The sequence below is a fragment of the Columba livia genome, chromosome 10 (genome assembly GCF_036013475.1).
Source record: "Columba livia isolate bColLiv1 breed racing homer chromosome 10, bColLiv1.pat.W.v2, whole genome shotgun sequence".
Lineage (NCBI taxonomy): Eukaryota > Metazoa > Chordata > Aves > Columbiformes > Columbidae > Columba > Columba livia.
The window spans coordinates 2866232-2890901 of record NC_088611.1 but is presented as its reverse complement, the minus strand read 5'-3'; the positions used below and the strand labels follow the sequence as shown (position 1 = coordinate 2890901).

At 39.3% G+C, this 24670-nt stretch overlaps 1 long non-coding RNA gene across 5 annotated transcripts in view; it reads right to left on the bottom strand.

Moving 5' to 3' along the window:
* LOC110355718 (uncharacterized) overlaps positions 1-24670 on the bottom strand; it is a 58778-nt gene that overhangs the window by 26450 nt on the left and 7658 nt on the right. For 2 of the 5 annotated variants that reach the window (XR_010474999.1, XR_010475002.1), the window contains exons 4-6: positions 18304-18413; positions 17957-18211; positions 10222-15485 (exon numbers count right to left, since the gene is read on the bottom strand). This is a non-coding gene — a long non-coding RNA (uncharacterized LOC110355718). The remainder of the gene's footprint in view (positions 1-10221; positions 15486-17956; positions 18212-18303; positions 18414-24670) is intronic. The other 3 variants (XR_010475000.1, XR_010475001.1, XR_010475003.1) reach the window with 2 other exon arrangements.

The following is a 24670-nucleotide window of genomic DNA, read 5'->3' as shown; positions in this document are numbered from 1 at the left end:
AGCCAGCAATGATAGATATTATCAGCAGATACCATCAGGAAATTCAACACAGCCCAGCTCGAGCTTTGATCTTACCAACTTTTAGGAATTTAAATATTTTTCCACATACACTACTTCATTTAAAAAAAAAAAAACCCAAACCCTAAAAGACTGAAAGAAAAAATCCAAACCTAAAAACCCCCAAAGCCTCTAGCTTTTATAATACGTGGATTTGTCACCAAACTGGTACCCTAAACCAGAGCTAACATTTTATCTAGTCCTTTCAAACTTCAGAATAAAACACTTTACCGTATAATGCTGAGGTTACTTATGAAGCAATATCCTACATCATGGGTATTGTTGTTTAGACAACACTAAATGTAATCAAATAACTAAACCCTTCAAAGAAGAGTTGTCAGAAAGATATCTGGACCTTCTCGATACACTCAATTTTCTCTCATTAGAAGACAAATTACAGAATAGCATTGGACAACAGTATAAAAGCCACACACTCCCAATTGACTCGGAAGATTTACAATGTCACCAGTTACTTAATCTCAACACCAGTGCTTCAAATGCATGAGTAAAATCCTAAAATAAGGAAATAAAACATTTTTGATGGGATTATTTTCCTTGCCTTCTGATTTATGATCCATAGGGCTTAGGATATTTAGGCAAACTTGCATGCGTTGGGCCTAGAGTTTGTTTTGAAGTAAGAGATGATTCACAGGATTGTTTGCCTGCAGAGCCTGGGTCATTGGGCAAAAGTGAAATATTAGGAGAACCATCATAAATTAAATTTGTTAAGCATACTGTCACTCTAGATATCAGGGCAAGAGTTTGTTTTATTCCTCCACATGAGATTCAAGGCTAAACATTATTATATGTCAGAGATTCTCTGGCCAGAACTACAGGACCGTGAATGGAACCACGAAGCTGATACTGAAAAATGCACCAGGTTTGGATGGTAACTGCCCGTTTCTCAGCTGCGAGCTGATTGCAAGGCTGAGATCGAACTAAAATGGCCAGCATCAGTATCAAAGGCTCAGAGACATCCTGTGCTGTGATAGCTTTAAAATACCTCCCTTTGACCAAACATCCAGAACTGTGCAACTTTTACGTATGTATATACAATAAATTAAAACAAGACCAAAAATGCATATCCTTAATAACATTACCCTTGAAAACAGCCCAGGATAATGCTGGTGTGAGATGAGAGCATTAAAAAAACCACATGGATTACATTCTTCACCTTTTTATTATACACAGAATTCTAGTATCTATAATGTTTTAAAGTACTTATATACACTATGGTCTAATATGATTTATTTGGTTATTGCAATAACATTTTAGTGCCATTTTATCTGAGAGTTCATGGAATGTTTTAAAATCCAAGCCTAATGGAAGCCAATCAATCACCACATTTTCAAAGAACAAATTATTTAAGTTTTTGTACTACACGGAGCTAATCACTGCACAGAGTTATCCTATTGTTTTGACTGATGTCATTCATTTTTCTTTAGGCTGACCTGATTGATGGTCTAAGTGCTGAAGTTAACCAGACAAATGGATCTGTACTTCTGGGGTATTTCCAGTCCAGCTGCCTTTTTAGCACTAAAGACTTCATACGCCTGATAGCAACATGCAGCTGCTCCTGCTCATACAATTGAAATTAAAGTCTGGAACTCAAAGTGACAGCCTACACTTTTTCCTCTTACATTAAGGATTTTGCCTATGATGCCTCCAAGCAATCACCAGTTATAAATGAGCTGTATTAAATCCACGTCTATATTTGAGTATGCGGTGGCCTGGTTTCCAAGTTCCCACTTTCACATCTTTAAACACTTATTAATAGCATTGCTGAGACACCCAAGTATTATTGCGCCCATTTCTTCCCCTCCTCTGTGAACTGGAGCCCAATGCTGTGTCATATTAAGGCTGTTGCTTTTGATAACCAGAAAAGTCTTCTTTGTGCCAAAAACTAGCCAGGCTTCATCAGGGGAGCTGACTAACTGAAATCTGCAGGATGACGACTTGATTAAGACAAGCAAAATTTGGCTTATCGCATGCAAAACCTTCAGTAATAAGAATGCAACCTTCCCCTTAGTCTGGGAAATCTAACACAAGCCAGTTCCAGCCCAACGTACTGACCAGATTCTTTTGCTTTAATGTATTATGTTACTGCTTTACTGGCTGACATGTACTATAAAAAGTTTAAGGACAAGTTTGAATGAGGAATTAAAGGAAAAACTTGCATATCCATGATTTTTCATTTATGCAGTCACTGGACCAAATATATCCCTAGTTCTGCATTCAAAGCCGCTAAAGCACAGATATATCTGGCCTTCATGCTATGACAGAAAACATAAGCAAGTTATACAAGTTTTGATTGTTTAATCTAAATTCACGTTTTGAAGTTTCTCCCAGCATTTACTGCAAAGAGAATATCAGCATTGTTCTTTTTTCTTGCTGCTCATGGGAGCAGTTTTCAGACTCTGGAAAGGCACAAGCAAATTTGCCTTTTTTTTACGTGAACTTTCACACTGCAAGCACGGGCTGCACAGAACTGCACGGTGGGTGAAACAACAGGGATGGAAATAGGAGAGCGGTTTAGTACCTGACAAAATGCAAGCATCTCTTTATGAGGCTGCATTACATGAACATGTGAACCTCCAGAAATATTACTGTTCAATGCAGCCTGATTCTTTGAGCAACTATGCAAAACCATATATACATGTGTATGTACATATAGGATGATAAATTAAACAATAAATAAAATTTTTCATATCTCATGGAATCATTTCCACCCACTCCTCAGCAGTGGGGAAGGAACAGACTTTGGCAGAGCATTTTTTAAATAAAAAAAGCATATTCTATGGTTTACACGTAATGAAATAGCCAAACTGTGTTTAGCAGGACTCTGCCTCATGCCTGTGGAGCTCTTTTCATGCCGTGCTTCTAAAGGCTGGATTTTACTTTCACAGAATCCCAGAATCCCAGGGGTTGGAAGGGCCCTGGAAAGCTCATCCAGTACAGTCCCCCATGGAGCAGGAACACCCAGATGAGGTTACACAGGAAGGTGTCCAGGCGGGTTGGAATGGCTGCACAGAAGGAGACTCCACAACCCCCCTGGGCAGCCTGGGCCAGGCTCTGCCACCCTCACCAGGAACAAGTTTCTTCTCATCTTTCAGTGGAACCTCCTGTGTTCCATTTTGCACCCATTGCCCCTTGTCCTATCACTGGTTGTCACCAGAAGAGCCTGGCTCCATCCTCCTGACACTCCCCCTTTCCATATTGATCCCCATGAATGAGTCCCCCCTCAGTCTCCTCTTGTCCAGCTCCAGAGCCCCAGCTCCCTCAGCCTTTCCTCACACGGGAGATGCTCCACTCCTTTCAGCATCTTTGTTGCCCTGTTCAGAGTGTACATTTTTGCCATACAACCAGGAAGCTGGAAACTCAAACGTTCTCTTTATATTCTCTTTACCAGCATCTCTTTCTAAGCATTGCTGGCAAAGCTACTGCTCCGAGATCTGAAGCTCACAATTACATCGAGCAGGCAACACATTCAATCTCCCATTGCCTGGAAGAAATATGTTTACAGTATAGGAATGACCAATACTACATAATATGGCTTTTGTAAATGGAATTCTAACCGTGTGCCACCTGACAGAAGTACTTATATATGTTTGGAATACAAATTATGTTATTCTTGTAAAAAGATCTGCCCTCAGCTTCAACTTAAAGGTCACTGCTGCTGTACAAGAAAACAAACCAACCAACACAAAAACACTAGTAAAATCAAAATCAAGAATGGGATACAACAACAAGAACAACAAACAACTTGCCATAAATCAGCCTAGCATGAATTAAATACAATTTTACTACAAACTACCTCCACTGGAAGAAAATACTTCCAATTTCTGCAATGCCTTCTGAGAGACCAGGCTAAATGACTCACCCACCTTAGAAACATGATGAATAACAATAAAGGAAAGCAGCAGGATGAGGTGATCTTCAAACTGCGCTTACTGAAAGACGAAGTATCTTTGCAAGGATAAAATCCTGCTCTTTTTAAAATTAGAGGTTTTGCTTCTAAACCCAGGGTCTGGTGTCACAAGAGCTAAATGGAAAATAAATATTTTTACAACCATTCTTTTAACAAAACTGTCATGCTGTAGTTTTATTAACTCACATTTTCCTAAAGCCACATTATTACAACACCAATATTTTCAAGTGGCAGATAGCTATCAACATGAAAAATTAATTCAGCCCCAAACTTGGGTTGATTCCATGAATGCTCAGTTGACACCTGATATACGACTACTGCAGACGCTACACTGTCACATCATTATTTAGCAAAAGGGGAAATACTGGACTAAGATTCACATTTAATCCAGAATTTAATATAAAAGCACCTGTTCTCATTTAAGGAAAAAAATAAAATAATCACAGAATCGACTGGGTTGGAAAAGCCCTCAGAGATCATCCAGTCCAACCCTTGGTCCAACTCCAGTCCATTGACTAGATCATGGCACTAAGTGCCATGTCCAATCTCAGTTTAAAAACCTCCAGGGCCGGTGAGTCCAGCACCTCCCTGGGCAGCCATTCCAATGCCTGACCACTCTCTCTGCAAAGAATTGCTTTCTAATCTCCAGCCTAAATTTCCCCTGGCAGAGTTGAAGCCCATGGCCCCTTGTCCTATTGCTGACTGCCTGGGAGAAGAGACCAATCCCCACCTGGCTAGAACTGCCCTTCAGGTAGTTCTAGAGAGTGCTGAGCTCACCTCTAAGCCTTCTTGTCTCCAGACTAACCAAGCCCAGCTCCCTCAGCCTCTCCCCATAGGGCTTGTGTTCCAGTCCCTTCCCCAGTCTTGTTGCTCTTCTCTGGACCCGCTCCAGCACTTCAATCTCTTTCCTGACCTGAGGGGCCCAGAACTGAACACAACACTCCAGGTGTGGCCTCCCCAATGCAGAGTACAGGGGAAAGATCACTTCCCTTGTCCTGCTGACCACGCTGTTTTGGATATAGGACAGGATACCATTGGCCAAATAAAAAAACAAACCAAACCAACCAAAAAAAAACCACACTGAAATCTTTTCAGTTTTGCATGTAGTTAATAAACCAGCCATATATAAGAGTTACATTATGGAAAGCAAAATCACTTTGGGCAAGTACATAGCATGTTGGTCCACAGGGTTTCTGTTACAAGCTGAGTGAATATTGCACATGTTTCCTGCTATGTAACCATACCATTCCTTTCTATGTTTACCCTTTTTTATTTTCTGGTTCCGAAATATCACTAGACTTTTGTAAAAGTGGCAAAATCCCTACAAAAGTGTCTTCCCTACAGCCTTTTTGAACAACCGAGAGTGAGCATTAGGCATATTTCTTCCCCGTATGAACACTTCACAGGGGAATGTTCTGTCACCCAGCTTTGTACAAGTGCTATTTTGTGTTATGCCACCCCTCACCCTTGCACAAATGCTGTTATTTTACCCCGGCGAGAACCCCAGTGAAGATAACAGAGGTAAAATATGGACACAAGTCAGACTATACAGCTTATTTCCCGGATTTTTCTTGAGGATCCTAAACTACGACAGCATCACATACAGCAGAGCAAGATATATATTAACATATCGGTATAGCTGGCTGCAGCATTTGCCAAAGAACTGGACAGATTAGACAGAAATTTTGATTAAGGTAGATCAAAATGATTAGGTTTGAAGTGCCCAGCGAGCATTTATTTGATAAAGTATGGTTAGTAGATATATTCTGGAATTTTGCAGCAAAAACATCACGTCAAAAATCAACTGACTGAAATTTTAAACTGCAGCTCTTCAAAATGTGACAGAATTCAGCTTAGTACAGAGAAGGAGGATTGTAAAAGTCATCAAAGCAGGAACCTCTAAGACACAGAATACAGAAATTCTCCATTTGCTGAATAGGCAGAAGTCTCCATTCATAGTTGGAATAGATTTAAAGCCAGAAAAAATGTTATTCCATGTGGAATTGGACTTGGGAGAAGACAGTCACAGCCTTTGGTTGGTGGGAACTACTTTGTGGCCATGAGGACAGGCGGTGGGACAAAATTCCTGATCATATAACATTAATGAAAACTAAAACGCAACACTTCATTTCACACAGTCAGCTGATTCTTACACCCATAAAAACTCAGAAGCTCAGGGCTGAACTTTCAGAGCCATTTTCTATTTTACATTCCAAGCAAAACCGTTCAGGTTTTTTTCAAGACTTGGAAACAGCTCTGAGGGTGGGGAAAAAAAGACAACCTCTCAGTAAATGAATTACTGTAAACCTTTAACCCTCTAATTTTTAAATTCAGACATACACTTTGTCTCCTTCAGTTCCTCTCAGAGAGGTTCACATGACCTGCTTGCTTTGGTTGGTTTGTTCCTTAGTTTTCAACTCTGTAAAACATACAACAATCAGCAATTTGCACTGGGACTTTTGTAGATATATATTTCTATATAACTGTCTCACTTTTTTTCATCTATATAGTAATTAAAAGTGCTTATTTTAGTACCCCTGAAGCAAATTACAAGAAGAAAACAAGAAGAACTTTAACAGAGCCACAGACACTGGAACAAGAAAGGACCATTACAATGACCTATTTGAATTTCCTTCTTAATTCTTATATAGAACTTCTAATATAGAACTTTAACTAGCACTTTCATAGCCCGAACACAATTTTTGTTCATCTATAACAAATCTTTCAGAAAAACATGCGGTCTTCATACAGTGATTTCAAATGAAGAGTTCTCTCTCTATCTCTCTATCCAGGCAATGGTTATTTCCAGTAGTCACTTTGGAGAAAATCCCATCTTAGACAAAGGAAATAAACCGAGCCCCTTACTAAGCAAGATCCGCAATTCTCCGTTCCTTAGGACAACTCCCTGAGCAGCATTTTCTCAGCCTGCTCTGTTTTCTCCTTCCTAATTCTCTCTTATTTTTCATGATGTCTAGGTTAATCTGGTTCCTGTTACAACTTCTCTGAATAAAATCACATTATGTCAAGGTTTATAAATAGATGTGGCAAAAGGGAAAGCTTTCCTGGGGAGTATGGAATACAAATACAGAACGATGGTAACTTCATGTTAACGGTAACTTTTTTTTTGTCTTTTAGTTGCTGTATTTGTCTTTTAGTTTCTTTTTTTTTTTTCTTAACCTACAAAACTAACCAAAAAATGTCCCACGCACCAAAAATTGTGATCTTATCTAACATCACTAGAAATCCCCAACAATATGCGTTCAGCTAGGCGATGTGAATTTATCCAGTATGCATTGGAGAAAGATGTTAAGTTCAATGTCGCACAGATCTAAAGCTGTGTCACATGTAAAGCAGAGCATTCCTGCAAAGATCATCCCTGTTCCCACGCAGATGAAGTCGTGGTTGCTATAAGTGAAATACAACTGAAACTTCTTCTCAGTAAGGGTATCAGAACACTGGCCCAGGCTGCCCAGGGAGGTTGTGGAGTCTCCTTCTGTGCAGACATTCCAACCCGCCTGGACACCTTCCTGTGTAACCTCATCTGGGTGTTCCTGCTCCATGCAGGGACTGCAGTGGATGAGTTTCCAGGTCCCTTCCAACCCCCGAAATTCTGGGATTCTGTGATTCTGCTCATGCCGGGGTCGCCACTACGTCCCGGAGCTGCGACACGATTCTCACCGACACACACAGCGGGGGAATCGCTGCTGAATCCCACCCTTTGAAGAATCAATTATCCAAAACGTCGCTTATCACTAAACCTATCAGATTAATTATTGCTCAGATTAGCTCAGGATCACGTATCTCAGGGACAGACGAGGCAGCTCAACGTTATCGGGCGCATTAAGTGCTGTTTACACCACAGCACTGACGGAAAAGCTCCTGGTATTTGGTGCCATTTGGCACAACCGAGGGCATCAACGCCTGGATCTCAGCACGTCAAGGTTTCCCCTGCATCCTTCAGAAGACTTTCGTTAAATAAATGCAGCCAGATCCTCTTTTTATAGCATCTGTACTTTAAACTTGGGTCAGGGCAACAGAAAACAGGGAGCTCGTCCCTGTGACTCGTCGGAAAGGCAGCGCTGTAATTAATACGCTCTCTAGTAGGGAACTAATGTAAATCTTTCAGCAAAGGGGAAATATGCTTTGAATGTCTACTGTGAGTGATAAGGCCTCCTGATACATTTTGAACCTGCTCGGCCGTGTGACGAGCTCTGCCAGGAAAGCCTGCGAGCATTAGTGTCATGAGCAGTCAGAAAAATCTGGGCTGCCATTCCTACTTGCAAACATAAAAAGCGTAGCCGGGCAATGTGCTAAATGGAGCCTTTAACTTCCAGACTAATATTTCCTAATGTTTATTTAGGAGGCCACAGTGATGGGAATTGCTGAGTATAGGTATCGTGTTATTCCTATTAATGGGAACGAAGAATAACACAAAAGAAGTTAAGCAATTGTTGAGTTTACTCCAACAGAATCTAATCCAATTTCCATTTTAGCAAGAAGAAATTGAATTTTGGAATACTCAAGCAGATATAGTGCTTTTTTAAGAACTAAATGCAGGTTTCTTTATATTTTCAATTGCATCAAAAATATAAAATGGAAAGATTAAATATTCAGTATTATTCCTTAAAGCAGCATATCAAGTATTACTGTTTGAAATATTTTTGTTCTTTTTTTTTTTTTTTAAATGAAAAGCACATAACTTTACACAGGTACAGTTAAGAGGAGTATTGTTTAAGTAAAATTCCTGAAACAAAATCTCTTGAGTCAATGGAAAGACTCACACTGGCTCCCTGGGCATTTGATCAAACTTTCATTCAGAAAACATCCTTAAGCTGTTAAAATTAAAATGCAATTTAAGCAATTACATAAATAAGAGTGACAAATGTTTCTTTTCCTAAGTGCAAGCAGGTGTAGAGCACAATCAAATTTATTCTCCAAGAGCCACGATCTTTACATACGTGAGCAGCGCTGAACAAGTCCCGGACAAAAGCAACAAAACATTATGAACCTTAAACAAGATTAGCCCAGTTTATATCCTGCTGTGCAAACAGATCTACAACATCATCTATTTGAACTACACCAACTGTTACCACAAGCCGCTGTTAACACAAATAGACACGTTACTTCATGAGTACAACGCCCAGAAATATGTAACATATATACATTGAAATGATAAAGTTGTGGTGCTTTAGTTTGCCTGACTGATTGGTTAAGCAAGTAATTGTATTTTAAAGAAGTCAGAGCTCATCTACTGACTGGTTTACTTTAAAGTAGGAAGTTTACTACATACTACTGTTATAAAGTAGTAACTTCAGTGATACTTTCTACAAAAATCTGATTGAAATGTATAAGGACAAAAGTGCCTTTTAAATGACAGATGTTTCATCAGCTTTCCGCTCTCACATATCCAAAACATAGCTCAGCCCCTAAATACTCAGGTTTCTGCCTCTGCTGATAACACGATGTCCAACTTTAGGTGAGCAGAAAATTATCTCAATCCTTTAAAACATCTCTGAAAAGAAAAATGTTTAATATGAAACCCTCTAGTTACAGCAATTTCAGCAGCTAATGTAAAAAACCTACTTAAAACTTATATAAGTCAGAGAATCCATTACTCGATAACAACAGCCTCTCCAAGACTGATTTCCAACTGTTGGAGTTTTCTTCTATTAGTCTCATATCCTCAGTACTTACTCGATCAATACAAAACTTGCAGAATATTGATTATAAATATTTTCTTTGGTTAACCAGAAAGTAAAACCTTCAGTCAGTACAAATACATGTTGATCTACAGCTAAGAATCAGGTCACAGGATTTCGTTTTGCTGGCAAAAAAGTACTTTTTCTGTTTCTAATGGTTTTTGTTTGAAACAACTTCCGTATATTCACTGCCAACGTGTGATTCTATATGGACAGGTATAGTTTATTACCAAATTCTTCACATCTCTTTTTGTATATTTTTTTTTCTTTTGAAATGAAATAAAGCTGCATACAAGACCAAAAAACACTTAAAATTAATAGTAACATAGCTAGAAATGAGATTTGGGGTTGCCTGTTATAAATTTACCTCCTGTTAATGTTTTTCCTACTTTCTTATATTTGTTTTAAATATACAGTGTTCTTCCTTCATATTCCTCTGTATACACACACCTTACTATAAGAACTCACTATAATGTGGAGCTCTAAAATTACCCGAGTTTTGCTACTTTATACTGGTAAGGCTGCATTTTCTCCTACCTTCGCGTTGATAACCTGCACCGAAATCCTGCTGGGGACATGGAAAACACTATGGAGAGGAACAGCATCAGTTCTTCTTTCTCACAAGGCATTTGGCAAGTCATGAAGCGTATGATATAATGACAGAAGGGCACAGCACAAAGAGGATTTCAGCACTGTTATTTCAGTATAAGAAAATAACAAGCTTTTTTTTTTACAACAGGTTTGGTAGCAGTGGAAAGGTAAGACAAGCACATGTCACTCATTTTTTAAGAAAAACTGTTTCAGAAATATTTCTGAACAGTGTCGCAGTTATTTTTGCCGAGCTTAAGAAAAACTGCACTTTGCTGCAATTCATTCAACGCGCTTCAGTGGCTTTTTCTTTCCCACAGATATGTGTGTAAAAATTAAATATATCCATTAGCCCAAACGAAGCTTTGTGGGAAATAATTTGGTATAATGACTTTATAAATGACTGAAGGATTTCATTGCTGACATGAATTGAAGTAAATGGTGGAGAGTATCGAAAAAATCTTTCCGGATTCCCATGTAATTGGCAGACAATACTCCAGTTGCCTGATCTCTGATGAACGGACACCCCCCTGGAGCACAACTACAGCTGCTGTTAATTTAACTTCACTTTATTGGAAGGTATGAAAATTTGGGTACAAAGAAGACATGGTGGAAGTTAAACAAATGACCAGTTCTTGGTGATACCAATAAAAACGCAGGGGAGTTTCCTGGAGGTTGGTGAGGTTGTTCTGCATTTCTATCAGTGCAAGAAAGCTCTTTTTGGCCCGTGTTAACAGAAAGAATTGCTCCAGGTACAAACTGGCTGTCGCTGCCCCATGGCTCACAGGGATCATTCAACCAGCATTAATGCCGACTGAGTCATCACAGAATCATTTGGATTGGAAGAGACCCTCAGGATCATCAAGTCCAATCACAACCTAAGTCTGGCACTGTCCCATATCCTTGAGAACCTCATCTCCATCTGTTCAACCCCTCCAGGATGGTGACTCCAGCACTGCCCTGGGCAGCCTGTTCCAATGCCCCACAGCCCTTTGGGGAAGAAATTGTTCCCACATCCAACCTCAACCTCCCCTGGCGCAACTTGAGGCCGTTTCCTCTGCTCCTGGCGCTTGTTCCTGGGGAGCAGAGCCCGACCCGCCCTGGCTCCAAGATCCTTTCAGGCAGTTGAGTCATGGAGTCATCTCACCTTTCTGGAGAAAGAATTCTGCCCAAGAATTATGATCCAATTCTTGACCACCTTCTACTGTTCTTGGAAGGAAATCAAGCCAACATGCAAACCTGGCACCATTTTATTCTCAGGGGGGTTGTGGAGTCTCCTTCTCTGCAGACATTCCAACCCGCCTGGACACCTTCCTGTGTAACCTCATCTGGGTGTTCCTGCTCCATGGGGGGATTGCACTGGGTGAGCTTTACAGGGCCCTTCAACCCCTGACATTCTGTGATTCTGTGATTTTCACTGACTGAGCTAAGTGGGCAACCAAGTGAAAGTCAAAGACCATTCCTCACCCCTGCCTCTTCCCTTTTTCCCCTGTGAATCTTTATTCAAAACAAAGTGAAAGGAAATGTTAGAGCATACAGACATGACGGCCAATGCAGTCAGCAGATCCTTGCAGCAGAGCCTCTATTCTCTGTAAAGATAATAATCAGTGAAAACACGATGAACAAATGACGGGCGTGAGTTCCCTGGTTCCATGGTGAGACACGCGGGGGCCGCACACCACTAGATGGCAATGCATAATGAAAAAGAAATACATTTGATTTTGCACACCCTGTGTCGGTGAAGCGTTCTTTGTAACAGCACCGAGAGCTTTCCTTCTGCCGCGCTCCGCGCATTTCTTACAGAAGGACTCACAAATACTGTTTCATGCTACGGTAAGGATTTATTGTAATTTGGGAACTAAATAAATTACTTAAGTGCAAGTATCCAGGGAGAAGGAGCAGTAAAACGCTCACAGCAGAACCTGTTAGCTATTTGGTAGATTTTGTCTTCGTGAAACAGCTTAAAACAAATAATTCTGTGATTTCTGTGCAGTTCTGTTATTATTATTAGAAGCCCTGGTATCATCTGCAGACCACAAGAACAGGTTTTAAGTAGCGGAGCATATGTTTCACATTTATCAAAATTCCAAATTTTGTGATTTTTTTTTTTTTTTTAATCAGTACAGTCTATACTATGAACAACCAATTAATTTACATCCAAAGGTTTGCAACAAGTGATATAAAGGAAATACTAATAAAATGCTTACACTGTTATACAATTAGCCTTTAGATGTTTTCTATTTTATAGTTAGTATTAGTACTCAGGTTACTTCTATTTTCATTTTTACTACTGCTGAAAATTTCCTTGGGATTACAGCTACACGTGCAAACACGCCAAAATAACATATTTTAAACTAAACCCACATTTCTAAAACCATTCGGGGGAATAAAGAAGCATGTCAAATTCACTAACGTTTCCCTAAAGGGGATTTTTTTAGGATCATTTGTATTTGAAATATCTTTTATTATGATATTTTTTTCCAGATAGTGCCAGGAATCTCAGCCTGAGGGAGTTAGTTCTTTAGCAGTGTATAATACTGCTTCAGGGCATGTATCTTCAGTCTTCTGAACAGCCTTGAAGCAACAACATACATAACAGCATTTTAAAGTCTTTTTAAATACCACTTTGGAACCGGAGCAGCACTTCATTATGGAGAGATTAAGACCTGGATCTAAAGCACAGCAAGCTCAACACAAAGACTCACCAATTTCAAATAACCTTTGAGTTGTTACCAAGTGCACATACCCAGAAACTATAATCAGCTACTCCGCTTATCTAATTAGCTCTTGTTTTCAGCCGTCTGAAATGAAAGACAAGCTTGATACGTTATTAATATGTAGACTAGATTTCTATAGAAGATCGCAAAATGGAGGCCTCAAGTGGAAGATTTTGAGAGTATTTGGGGCTAAACAATGCAACTATAACTAAAGTTGTAGGCTGAGGTAAATCAGGATTTTTCAGGAATGCCTAAATACTTTCATTGCTTAACTGAATTTATTGATATCTGGTCAAACGCAGTCATTGCCTAGGACACTCGGTTTGGATTTATTCTCTCACACATCAAAAAATGGGACTTCCTGGTATTTTCAAGATGCACCAGCATCTTCATTTTAATGGCATCTTCACAGTCAGAAAATCTGGCTGCCAGCATTAGCTTGCTAAAGACAACAGTTCCTATTCAAAACATTTAATGATCTGTAGAATATTTGCCTCTAAAGAATATCAACAATAAGAATATATAATCTTCAGCTACTGAGCCTTCAAATTTGGACAAATCTGTATATTTTTATAAAGAACAAATGACCATGAGTAGACTGCAGTGAGTGGTAGTATAGACCTCTGAGGACTTTAAATATAGTGCATTATTTTTAGGAAAAGGTACTTCCAGAGCTAGATGCTCACCTTACCCATACACTTTTAAAAGAGATAGGAATGTGTAAATATATATGTTTTCCCTAATATATAAGGGGCAGGGGAAGAATTGGTTAACAGTGATAAAATACTATTTTGTAGAAATATTTTGGGATTGGTTTTCTGACAATCAATATTTACCCCAGTTGTGAAGAAAAGTAAGTGATTTTGTACCAGGTAGTACAGCTCTAGTTACTAAGAATTCTGTGCTTTCAAAAAATAATTGGTAGATATTCCAAGTGCTGACTAGGGATTTGCACAGCACTCATCCCAGGACTAATGGAAAGCATATTGTGAAAACTCCCCAAATCACCTGGAAAGTGTTTCCTCAGAAGCAAGTAGATACCTGCTAAGGGGCAGACTCTCCCCGCTTTTACGTAGGAAAATCCATTGGTATTAAGGGCACTGTTAATCCTGGGGAAGGACAATAAAATCTACTTCATCTTCCCTCAAATGTGAGAACTTAGAGAACTTTCAAAGCAATTTTTCATTCTCAGAATTTGTTCCCGACATATTATTAGAAGTCTGCAGAAACATTTAGCACTGGGTAAGTCTTCCCAGTGTATTTAAAGCAATACTGGATGCAATATAAGAAGCGGTTTGGCCTTTTAAGAAAACCATCAGTTCAAAGTATTTTCAGCATAATCCAGGACACTAAATCACTAGTTAAATAGAAACATTTACTGACAGCTTCGGTACAAATGTTTTATTGTGAAGAGCAATGCATATAATGACCAGAGCTGTAGACTCTTGGTCTGGCTAAACAAGGTGGTGGCATTGGTGGGTAGATGTGATTAAAATGTCATTGCCAGGGTGAAGCTGGCAGCTAAAAAGAAAACAGGAAGAATCCCTACCAGGGATATTAAAGTTTTAGAAGGGCTTTAATAACTTCTGTGGGTACAGGTCTAGCTCAGATAGCCCTATTTACTCTGAAGAGGGCCAAAAGATCCATCAAAGTCAATAAAGCCTTTCTGAAGTTTCATAAAATGGAAGACTACCACAAGCTGCTCCCAAGCTGATAAGTCATCTCAGAGCTGGCTGAACCAGCCAGCCTGAAAAGTAAAGTTTTCCATGTCCACCCTGAAATAAATAGTGCAACCGCAACAGCTCCAAGCTTGCTTTGAGTAAGTCCAAACCAACTTTCGTTTTCCTAATTCTACCATCCGCAGCAGTGTCAGTGCAGCCACACACACAAGTTAGTCACCCAGGGACCCACTGGTGTTTGTGCACCCACAGCAAACCCTGAGCTCCCATAGCAACGCTGCCCTGGGGACACAAGTACCCAGGCTGGGACAGACGAGCTACAATGAGCTTCACACTCTACAGCGGATCCTGGGCTGCGTTACTATCCTAGTAACTAAATTGTAAATATTTTCATTAGTGATTTAGTCTAACAAAAGAGAAAAATAGTTCTGGGTTCAGTACTTCTATTTCTCCTTTGCTTTTCATGCAGCTTCTGTTTCTCATTGCTACTCTTCTACAATAATCTTCTAGTTAATGTTGGGCCTTATTTCAATATTTCTTACTAAATATCAAAGGTGACCAGGCGAAAAAAAAAAACCCAACCAACCAAACCTCTACCACTTCCCAGACTTGACAGAATTGGTTCACTACTAGTTACATGCGATGTTAACACCTACCCTCACTTGCTGAATAATTGAAGACCTTTGTAGCTCAGTGTCATGGGCAACAGGCTTCAGAAGTATGATGACATCTACCATCTTTGGCCAAAATTCTGGAGATTACTGCGCATGAAATGGCAGTTCAGTGATTTTGACAGCTAGTCTCCATCCCTCAGTACCTAAAGAAAAAGAATTGTGCCATATTACCTTGGTATCTCCAGGGGAAAAATAAAACCTGTTTATTTGTTCAGCGACTGGGTTTCCAGAATGGTGAGAATCGTTTTAGAAATTCTGTGGCCTTCTGAAGAAACAGACGCGTGCCTCCTGGTACCCTGATGCTCTGTATCCGATGCCGGCAGGTTCTTTCCCTGCAAAAAATGCCCAGAACAGCCTCATTCATCATTAGGCAGAAAAGATATCAAGAAATATGATAATGTTACAGTTACAGTCAAAGCTGCATGGCAGAAACAAGGTATTCTTCTGGCTCAGCTGAATTATGCACTATTACATTACAAATTCAATAATATAAAATGTAAAGTGCAGGGGCTTTATTTGCTAACATCCTACTTTTATTATTTCAGCTATTTATTTTTTCTTTAACTTTTGAAATGATCAGAGTCATATTCTCTACATAGTTATGTAGAAGAATAAGTGCCTACCAATCTGCATAAAACCCCACCGGTGTTCTCCTTCTTTTACCAACTTTAAATATTATTTAGACTAGAACAGAATAGTGGATGCTGGTAGCTGCACTGTCAGAGAAGAATGACAGGGACAGAGTTTGTAGAGAGGAAAGTAAACTTACTGAGATGGGAAAAAGGGTAAACTTTGTATGCACAGACCATTTTGTAATTATTTACAGGTATTTAGAGCTGTTACTATCACATCTGTAGTATAGTATGTTCTTATATACAACACCAATCACTACAGGATATTTGCATTACCTTTTCAATGTTGCTAAACTAGATTTCATTTTACTGCCATGAACTGACAACGAGGAGACATGCACCACTATAAAATATTTCATTACTCATTTTTTCAAGGACCAGAGTTGGGAAAAAGTGCAGGAGGGCAAGGCATATCTTACTTTATTCGCAAGATTATCCATGTGTGCTGCGTGATGAGGGAGTTGCCATGATCAGTTCACCTTTTTGTTGAAAAAAGTAAGTTAGTAAGCAAGAAAGTATGCGTGGACTTGTCAGCTTTTACATTAAGGTTGCCTCAGGGTAGCCTTCACTTGTGTGCTTTCCTCTATTTCTTTTTAATCCACATAGTTTGAGCACTGAAGCATAACCCGTTTCTTCCTTAATTGATTCTAAGTGTAGAAGTATATTGTTAAAAAACCCCTATAATAGTCCTTTAAATCTAGGGGTAAATTATATTTGAGTAAATGCAACTTAGGCAAACATGTTAAGCTAGGTACGTGTTCCCAGGCTTTACTGGATGAGAGACTGAAATCCAAGTTCCCCTCAGTGAGAATGGGCAAAGCTGGTAAGAGACCAGGAAAACCCATCACAAATTGTGTTTTCTCTCCCAGATGAAGATTTGCTTTCTTATTTTTTATCAGCTACTAAATGTGACTAGATACTAATCTCTTTGCCTGAATAAAAGAGCATTAGTAGTTAAACAGGAAATGTACTGCAGCACGAAATCATCTAGATTTTCCAATATTCCTTACGAATTACATAGAGAGTACCAAAGAACAATGTCTCGATTTCCATATGGCATGATGGCAAACATCTCTGATTAATGCAAGATATACCCAACTTTTAACTAGGAAATGAAGTTCAGAGGCATCTCTTACGGATGTCATTGAAGCATGCACCAGCACTTTATGCTAGATTATTTCCAATGATAGGGAGTTTTTAGACTTTTGACTCAGTTTGGATAGGATTGGTATCTGCATATTCCCCAAGAGGTATGGAAAACCACCTAGGAAATGCTGGAAGTATTTCAGTCGGATCCATTAACAAGAAGATCCACTCTGAACCACAAGTGTGCTTGTCCTTTGGTTTGCAAGGAGACACCTACAAGCACTGATGCGGCAAGTTTCGGTTCTGCAGGCTGAATTGAAAGATAAAGCCTTTCTTGGGCTTCTTATGTAGGAAACCAAAACATGAAAAAAACCCAAACTGAATGTAAAGGGCTTTATTCCATAGCTATTTGATTGCAAAGATGTGTGCCTGATACAAGATTCATCTGCGAAACCAAAAGCTGGTCAAGTAACAGCCAAGGTATCTCTACTAATTCAACATTACAACCCCGTTTATTACCTAAAATTATTTGCTCTAAGAAAAACAGATATGATCATTCCACAGAAATACAAATGTCTCCAGCAATCACAGCTGGATCGCAGTTCTTGTCTGTGCTGGCCGTCTTCACCTCCCATTCTTCTACATGTCCACCATGGACTTCTTCCCACCCCCCCCTGCTCCAGCTACATCATCCACATTCTCAATCAGCTGCAGGTGACAAGGGCGACTTGTACTTCGGCTTCTTTCAGCACTTCTCTTTGGACCATTTTTCCAACCTGGAAACTTGTACATGCTTTAGTCTAGACATGAATGCGCTGTCTGTTTTTGCTCCTCAGACAGCATCTTTTCACAGTAACTTCACACATTATAGCTGAAAGTGGAACCTTGATATTTACCATTGGGGGAATGGAGGAAAACACACCATCACTTTGGCAGCCCCAATCACTGCGTCCCTGGGTATCCTTTAACCAAAATTCTGGTGGCGAACAGGGGCCACTGACAGCAGTGGTCACGACTGAGGGATGCCACAGCAGGGAAGAAGAGATCTTATTGCTGTAGAAGGGAGGAATTTCCTCAGCAATCGCTCTCAACAGCAGAAACGAAGGAGGTCGGAATGTTCTCCCTGCGTGACAGCCATGTCCTGCCGGGACCTGTGGCAGCACAGTGAAAATCAGGAGTCTGAGGAGAACCTGGAGGTGAAAGGTGCATTGGTGCCACCTTTGCACTCTCCCCACGCACCCACCTTGGTTCTGGGGCTGCTGAAAGACAAGGTCAGCTTCTTCCCACCCTTCTCCTTCGGGTCCTCTGCTTCCCACTGCAACAGAGCAGCTGGCAACCAAGGTCTTAGTGTACCTGAAATTAAAAATAATTACCAAAGATGCTCAATTTTGTTTCACCAGGCTGGTTTCTAGGATTTCAGGGTAAGTACATTCCATCCCGAACGCACTGTCTCTGCAAGGCTGCAGAATTCCTCCTTCAAGCCTTCTCTGTTCATCGCTCAGTACCCGACTTGTGCCTCAAGCCCAGGCCACATTACTGCTCACGCTTCATGAGCGCTAATACAGATTTTGTTTGAAAAGCCACACGTTAGCAAACCACAGTTATTTGCAAGCCTGGCCCAGGGCTAGTGTCAGACATCAACACATAAGCAGCACAGATATTTTATTTAATTAAGTCATGCCATCTGGGCCAACAATGAAGGTACTCATATGCTTTGCCTTTGCTTTCAGACTGCGCAGTGCTCTGTTCCCCCCAAAACTGTCCTAAAAGCCAAATCTCCATGGATTTTAAAGAACACTTTCAGCTGTTACTTGCATTAGGCTGAATTTCTGCTGCAACATACTCAGGATTTTTCCTATCCTAATAAAGCGAGTGACCAGAGGCAGATTTATGTGCCTTAGTTTTGTCCGAATGCTGCATCCACCATGCAGGAAATTACTAATGAGCAACTAAAAGAACCGTGCTATATATAGTATGTGTGTATACGACCACGTAGCCACCAACTTCGTCTGCCAAAGGTTATTTGCTACAAAAGACAAAGGTAGCACCAAACAGCCAGGCGTTAGACAAGGAGAGCTGCTACTCACGCTCTGTGGGTTTACCAGCCCCGCACTGTTACTATTCCTGTCTACAGACCTTCACAACAAAGATGATCCTTTCTACCAAAATCGGACGTTTTCTAGCACACCCACAACGAACAGGAACCAAACCAAAATATTTTGCTCAGGTCTTCAGAAATACAAGCTTATGTTCAAAATATAAGCTCGGGTCTTCAGAAATAAGAAAAGCTTAAATGCTTTAAGTTTCCTGACTTAGTTTGGGGACTCAAATATAGGAAAAAAAAATACCCTATGTAACCCAGTGCCAACTTTGTGCCATTGTCCTAACCCCATCCCCAAACTCAGTGTCCAGTCATGCATTTCTCACATATATTCAATAGCTCTAGAGCAGACTGAGCAGTTTAACTCTAAAAAGCTATAGATACCTAGAGAACACTCATAATTCCAAACAGGATTAAGAAACAAAACCCACAAAGAAACGGTGCACAGACAGGAATGGATCACTCACGGACTGTTCCAAGTTATTCTCAATTGTCCTTTACCCAGTGGCATGACATTGCAATTACAGTGTGACTCGCAAATGTTCAACATTAATTAAATTATTTCAATAACTTTACTGAAATATTCTAGTAAAGTTTAATAACTTCAGCTGAAATGCAGAGTTGAGCCAGACATGCAGTGAAGTCTCTGTGCATTCCCTCAAATTTACTCTTCATTCGATATACTGAGGATTTTATCATGCAAGTTACATTAAATAGGAACTGAAGGGTTTTGCTGAAATGAGGCCTAAGACCATGGAAATGCAATTTTTGCTTACTGTATTAAACAGCATAAGGTATGACTGAGGATATCTATAATATTCAGCTTTTAAAAGACATGTTCACCAAATTTTTGTGAGGTAAAAAATTAGGGAACACAAGCTAAGATCAAAGCACCTCTGTATCACTCTTTAATTGTTGCATCTCTGTGATGTTACCCAAGTCTTCACACTTTCTAGTTACAATTTACATCTCACTAAATTAAACAATTAATTCTAACACTTAGGTATTTTAGCACAAAAAAAAAAAAAAATTAAAAATCTCATCTCCATGTTATTAAAAACAAAAATCAACCCATGTATCCTGGGAAACAGCATCACAGAGCATTTTCAAGGGAAAGGGTATTTTTACATTCCTGTTTTCCAAGTTTCTGTATTTAGCAATGCTGGGCAGAAAGTCAAGCATTTCCTTTTTACTGCAGCAGATGCGAACTGCTGAAACTTCTCACGCTCTTGCTACCATCTTGCATTAAGAGAGCAAGAGCAAGTACTAAGCGCTGCTAAAACATCTACGTTACAGACGTGAACAGCAGATGGATACTTCACTCAAGGACTTCTCAGAACCATCAGCAATGAGCAATCAAGATTCAAGGGCACCTGCAAATTAATTTCTTCAGCATCAAGTGTATCCCGGGCTACCACAGGCTGCCTATTATTCTATGATTACGGCACTTATGTGCCCAAACAGTTTTAATGGATCCGAAAGAAGTGTAACAGAGGTCATTATGAAGTATTTCACTAATGTACTTACACTCATTTTCTTTGCTTCCAAAAATACAACCACAGTGTTTTAACATAGCTGGTTTATGTAGTAATGAACTTAGGAATATCAAGCAGTAATGAAGATACTGTACAGAGCAGCAAAACATTCCAGGGAAATTAAAGTATTGGAATGTGTTTTAGCGTGTCAGTTGATAAATCAAACAGAAAGGCCGGCATTGTCATTAGTAATTGTTTGGGAAAAAAAGGAATAGAATCACTTAATGCAAAGCATTCAGAAAGTGTTCAAAATAAGGCATTTAAAGAACTGCTAATACTGTTCTAAATATTTCAGAAAATATTTGAGAGGATATGAATATGCTCACAAAGTGTAAAATACATTTAGGTTTCCTAAGGACTGAAAAATCAACTTCCAACTTATTTACCCAGATGTAACCTAAAATTATTATACCAGCGACTTATACGTACAAGGGTTTAAAAAACAAAAGAGAAAAGAAAATGTACAGTGCTAAATAAGCACAGACTTAAGGAAAAAAGTGAAGTTGGGAGTATTAGGAAATAACGTATTTGGTAAATAGGAACTCTCCATATTTACACACGTCATGACTGGGAATGCAACCAAAGCAGTCCTTCTCTTGCATATATCACAAAGAACTCATATGTATGAGATATATAAAGCTGGCATTGCAAAAGGCATTTACTGGATGTGCAAGGCGATTCACACTTCTAGCTCCCAATAAAGAGAAAATCTTCAAAGACTGAATACAAAGAACAAGTCTCGTGACAGTGAGACAGGAGGATTTAAATCTTCCCGATTCAAAAGGGATTCTGAAGACCTTAAATGTACCTCGAAAGTGCTGACCACCCGTCTTTGCCTGTCCCAAACAGCTTCCTGACGCAGGAAGTCCTTGTTTTTGCTCTGATGTCATGGACCCAGAAGCTGGTCAGCTGGAAGATTCTCCGTTATAGACACAGAAGATAAAGCAGACAAAGAGCAATGGCCAGAAACCAGAAGGAAATTTTCGGCAACGATGTAGGAAAACATTTTGAGAAAGGACAACTGGATCACGAACAGATGTACAGGGAAAGGGCTATTACACCAGCAACATGTGAGTAAGGCACTGACACGTCCTTAATGACACTGAAAGACGATAGTTTGAGAAAAATCCTTTTGAGATATAAGACTGAATACTGCGGCATTGTACATCTTTTGTAGAGCTTACACAACCATGCTTCAGAAAGTACAACTACATTACGAGGTATGTCGGCCAGAAGATTGCCAGAATTTTGTTCAGTTTGTAAAGAATTTCAAAAGTAGGAGTTATGGACATCAGAATGGCAATTTCTTCAAAGCATCCAAATTCAGAGGAGTTACATCAGCCATCCAAAAAAAAAAGAGCATGCATAAGTACATAGAAACTGAAGACAAAGATGAGAGTAGAAAGTCAAAGCACGCTGAGCTGAAAACCAGACTGGACATGGGCAGAAAGATGAAGTCACCTCACAAGAATATCATAATCCCTCCTTTGTCCTGGTGCAGCAAGAGGACATAACATAGTCTGAAGTCCACCCAATTTGGATTAAGCGTGTTCTTAAATTCAACGGGATTTTAAAATGTGCTTTAAGTGCTTTGTTGATCAGGATTAATATGTTTTACAGAGTAAAAGCAATAGCTTCACAATGACAAGGTTCAATATTTCTGTCTGCCTTAGAATTTTTTGGCACCTGTGGCTGCTTTGTTTGGACCATGTCATGAGATTTACATACTTTCTGAGCTTTCCCTCATTCTTAGGTTTTATTTATTTCTGCAGAACGACATATATAGGGTAAAACTTCACATGTGAGTTTGGAGCATTAAATCCAGTCCACAATAAACAAGATTTCAAACAAACATGATAAGAATAATTTTCTCGCTGCTTAAATGATCTCGGTAAAGATGCCTCAATGCTACGGCCCTCGACAAAACAGATCGGGCCAAAATGTGTTGTTCCTACATTTACCGCTCTAAGGACAATTTCTGAACTTTATCTTTCTAAAACAGATACACAATGAAAAGGAAAGCAACTCTATAAGAAAGAGTTACTGCAATTCCTCATCTTAATGCAAAAAAAATGCACAAAAGTTTGTAGATGCAAGTCAAGCTGAAAGCTCAACACCAATTCTTCACCCTCTGGCTCCAATATTAAAACATGTCACTTTCTAAAATTTCAAGACTGTGACAACTAACTCATAGTAATTGAAAATCAGTTGAAAATCAAAAGATTTCTTTTGGGCCTATACATTCTCTAGTACTTAACATTTGCTATGGTGAGAAGTATCTCTCTTAAGTAAGCTTCTATGAAGAAAATAAAATGACCCTGTTGTAAACCTAAATTTGGTTTTGATCTTTTTGTGGATTGTGAAGTGCTATCAGCTGTCAGCTGAATTTGTAATCTAATTGCTCTTAAATTTCAGAAAGTTATTTAAAGTCACTGAGCACATGCTCCTGCATAATGTGTACTTAAATACCATATACAAACAATCTAAGTATCTATGTGTGCATGGGCATAGATATTTTAGATATTTAGATATTTTAGATACCTATGAACACTATGCCTCACTCCCTTGAAAGGGTGAAGAAATTCCTATTGACATGAACTGATCAAGATTTCAGCCCAACTTTTAAGGGCTTCCAAGCAGGTGTCAGGATTGTAGAAAGGCCCTGTACTATTATACAGTCCAAAACCAAAATACAGGGTCAAAACGTGCCACAGGTTAAGAATCACTGCTTAATGCTATTTAATTCCAGCAAAATTATGTCAGCCTGACTTTAACATAGGGTTTTTCCTAAATTTTCCTCCCGCTGTTTCACCTGCCTGGATTAATCTGTTTTCCACTCAATGGTATGAAATAACTGTGTGACAAAGTGCAAAAGAAATCCCAAACAGAATATAAAATTAAATATAAATTATTTGGAAGTATGTTACAGAGAAGGATAAAAACGCATAATTTTATCAACGAAAAGAGATGACTGTCAAAAATTCAACACATAAAGTGCATACGAAATATACAATCTGTTTTTTTTCATGTTTGAAAAATTACATTAATCCTTTTAGTGAATTTTTTTAACGTGTGGAGTACATTAGTCTGGATTAACGGATGGTGTTTATCATACTTTGTATTGTGGTTTCAGGAAATAGTCTGGCAATGCTAGTTTTCTACAAATGGATTTAAAATTAATCAACATCTATTTATGAGAAAGTTTAAACCATTATTAATACACTGTAAATATAGATCTCCTTAGAGCTGACCCCAAGTGTCTACCATCTGCTCAACTGTTGTAATCACATTTTTAAAGAGCATGGTCATACATAATGATTCTTCTCAGGAAAGAGCATCCTTAAGTACATCAGCAACATTTTAAATTCCACTTGTGTAATGCAATAATTTCCTACTGCCCTTTGCTAAGGAAAAAAGCATATGGTGGTGACTAAAAGCCAATCAAACAATCCTCGATGTCTTTTCTGTGCTGCATGGGTGATGAAGGACTTTTTATTTGTTTTTAAAAAAGCTACCAAAAACCTATAACACTCATAACTTTTTTTTTTTTTTTTTTTTTAATTAAATGTATGTATTTTCACTGGCTTAACTAAAGTAGTCCTGATGTTAATATAGGCATAGATTATATTAACTCCAAATATAAAAGTTGTCGTAACTTCACAGAATCACAGAATCTCAGAATGTCAGGGGTTGGAAGGGACCTGGAAAGCTCACCCAGTGCAATCCCCCCATGGAGCAGGAACACCCAGATGAGGTTACACAGGAAGGTGTCCAGGCGGGTTGGAATGTCTGCACAGAAGGAGACTCCACAACCTCCCTGGGCAGCCTGGGCCAGGCTCTGACACCCTCACCACGAACAAGTTTCTTCTCAAATTTCAGTGGAACCTCCTGTGTTCCAGTCTGCACCCATTACCCCTTGTCCTATCACTGGTTGTCACCGAGAAGAGCCTGGCTCCATCCTCCTGACACTCCCC